Source organism: Nelumbo nucifera, chromosome 6 (assembly GCF_055504915.1).
Source record: "Nelumbo nucifera cultivar China Antique chromosome 6, China Antique-T2T, whole genome shotgun sequence".
Classification (NCBI taxonomy): Eukaryota; Viridiplantae; Streptophyta; class Magnoliopsida; order Proteales; family Nelumbonaceae; genus Nelumbo; species Nelumbo nucifera.
In genome coordinates, this window is record NC_142654.1 from 21,318,240 (window position 1) to 21,321,425 (window position 3,186).

A 3,186-nucleotide genomic window follows, 5' to 3' on the forward strand; every position below is an offset into this window, starting at 1 on the left:
ACCTGCCATGAGAACAAATTCCAACCCTGTACTAACATGATCTTATTCTGTACATCTCATACATGATAGGTCCCACTTTTATTGTGGGTCCCAATCTCATGGTGAGATAGTGTCTAAGTTGGAACGTGTTTTGTTGACAAAAGATCCCAGCTCCCCCAAAACCCTTAACCAAGGTTTTTAAAACTGATATGAACAACGAACCGGTCAAGGGTCCGGTTTCTAGGTTGAACGGTCCGACCGTTGAACTGAATGAACGGCCCATTTTAACAAAAAAAATAAAAATAAATAAAAACCATCCAAACTGTTGAACGGTTCAACTACCCGGGTCAGCGATTTGCTGACCAAATCAATTCGAATCGTATTCTCCGATCCGTTTGCAGACGTTGTTTTTCACTTTTTTTCTAAAAAGAAAATCCCTGTTATTTTATTGCCTATTGGGTCATTTCTAAATTTTTCCCCTCAAATGCAGGAACGATCAATCAATCCGGGTGCTTCACCGATTTCTCTTCCATTCTCCGATGAGCTTTTCAGTCGTCACGGTAGCAAATATCTGCGTGCTCCATTGAAGGGTTTGAAGCTTTGAATTGAGGAAGGATCAAGCAGAACCCTATCTTCCTCATCTGTTATTGAATCGAAATGGGGAAGAACGAATTTCTCACACCAAAGGCAATAGCCAATCGAATCAAGGCGAAAGGGCTCCAGAAGCTCCGATGGTACTGCCAGATGTGCCAGAAACAATGCCGAGACGAAAACGGCTTCAAGTGCCACTGCATGAGCGAGAGCCATCAGCGGCAGATGGAGGTATTCGGCCAAAACCCTAATCGAATCGTCGATGGTTATTCTGAAGAGTTTGAGCGGGCTTTCCTTGAACACGTTAAGCGCAGCCACCGATTCAGTCGTGTCGCCGCGACCGTAGTGTATAATGAGTACATTTCCGACCGTCACCATGTCCATATGAACTCCACCCAGTGGGCTACCCTGACGGAGTTCGTCAAGTACCTTGGTCGGACGGGGAAGTGCAAGGTTGAAGAGACGCCAAAAGGGTGGTTCATGACTTATATTGATCGAGACTCTGAGACCCTCTTCAAGGAACGTCTCAAAAACAAGCGGCTCAAGGCAGATATCGCAGAGGAGGAGAAACAGGAACGGGCAATCAAGAAACAGATTGAGCGGGCGGAGCAGTTGATGCCGGCGAGTGAGGCAGGGCCATCTGATCCGGAGGCATCGCCGCAGCCAAAATTAGAGCCTGGTGGGAAGGTTGCTTTTTCTCTTGGTTCATCTTCCAAACCTGCTACTAAAGAGGGTGTTGAGAACTCAAAAGTGGTTTTTGAAGATGTTGAAACGGAGAAGAATGAGAAGAGAAGCAAAACTGATGTCAAGTCGGGGAAGAGTGGTGGTGGGTCGACTTTGGATGAGCTGATGAAAGAACAGGAGAAGGCGAAGGAGAGGAGTAATAGGAAGGATTACTGGTTATGTGAAGGAATTATTGTCAAGGTAATGAGCAAAGCCTTGGCTCAGAAGGGCTATTATAAGCAGAAGGGAAAGGTCATTAAGGTAATAGACAAGTATGTTGGAGAAATTGAGATGCTTGATAGCAAGCATGTACTAAGAGTTGATCAGGAAGAGCTGGAAACAGTGATCCCACAAATTGGTGGTCTTTTAAGAATAGTTAATGGAGCTTATCGTGGATCAAATGCAAGGCTGCTTTCAGTGGATACTGATAATTATTGTGCTAAGGTACAAATAGAGAAGGGTATATATGATGGCAGGGTGCTTCAAGCAGTTGACTATGAAGATATTTGCAAAGTTTCCCAGTGAATTGCTCAAAGTGTAGATTGTGTTATAACTTTCTTCTGAGCTTTCAGGGTAACCATTTTTGACATCCGAACTCTTCAGTTTTTCTATTTCTACAATGTTCGCAGAATGTTCAATCAAGCTACTCAGTTATGCCGTATTTTAATTCAGAAGACAATGGCATCTTGATTCTCCAAACAAAGATATGTATTTGTCTTGCTTCAACTTTCACTCTTTCTTTTTTACTCTGCATAAACTTGACAAGAAGACGGGTAGAAACATGATTACATTGGTTGTGAATGAAAGTTGAAGGCTTATGTTGGTTTCTTGCATTTATGGAATATAGGTTAAACCGATTCCCTTATATCAAACAGAGAGTCTGAGAGCATGTGGTTGTCTGTTTAAGCCTGTCAGTGGGCACTTGCACTTATTTGGTGCAAAAAATGCCGAAGGTTAGGTATGTATTCAGTTGACTCCTTCCAAAGACCCTGTATGGCAGCCAGGGACCAACACTGAATACTTTTGTCATACAGAGAAAGTTGTATTAATCTTAATGGGGTTAGTCTTTATATTGTTAAAGTCTAAAGGCATGGCTGGACAGTTGAGAGTTGGGACCAAGGAAGCAGCCAAATACCTTAAAATTTTAATAAGATATCATTAAATTTTTAGAACATGAATAAGTATATTGCAAGCATGAGTGCACGACAAAGGTTGTAATAAATAGGGCACATAAATACATAACTAGAAAGAATTATTGTACTACAATTGGTTGATGTTAGTCTAGTCATGGGTTGGCTTGAATTTGATTATGCTTTGTGCTGGAACAGGTTCATCATAGAAGGTGATTGCCATGTTGTTATCTAGTGGATTTTGGTACAATTGAAGACTTTGCCTTTAAGATTTCTTATTAGACAGGCCAAAGCACTAAAATATAGTTTAATGGCTTGTTCGTGTGGAATACTTGTCCACCTAATGCTCTTTCTTAATGTTGATATACTTGCAAGAGTAAGATGGAGAGCTTGATTACTGTGGGAAGCTCCAGGCCCAGGGTGCATCAAGGCCTAATTTTCATCGACCACCCTGCACCACCCTCCCATTCTCTCTATCTTCTCTGTCTAAAGCATTGAGTGTAAGCAGTAGTTGGATTGAGCCAAATCGGATAACTGACTTGTTACCCAACCCCATTTAAAAACTATTCTCTTCTATTTTCATGAAACAATTCCCTCAGCATGTGCAGGTCTGGTGATTGAGGCTGGTGTGTTCAGGCGAGATCTCTCAGATCTTATTTTTCTCATTTTAACTCAGATTCCTTAGCTTTCCTAGCATTTTTCTGTTTCCCCTCAGTTTTTTGTTGGTTTCACTGGTACTTCCCAGATGTCTTCCCATCAGGAT

At 41.9% G+C, this 3,186-nt stretch overlaps 1 pseudogene across 1 annotated transcript; it reads left to right on the plus strand.

The window, feature by feature from the left end:
* The first annotated feature begins 402 nt into the window (after nt 1–402).
* Nucleotides 403–2,126, plus strand: LOC104608389 (KIN17-like protein pseudogene; annotated as a pseudogene). The gene has a single exon (XR_016077055.1). The product of XR_016077055.1 is annotated as a KIN17-like protein pseudogene (transcript).
* Nucleotides 2,127–3,186: the final 1,060 nt, after the last annotated feature.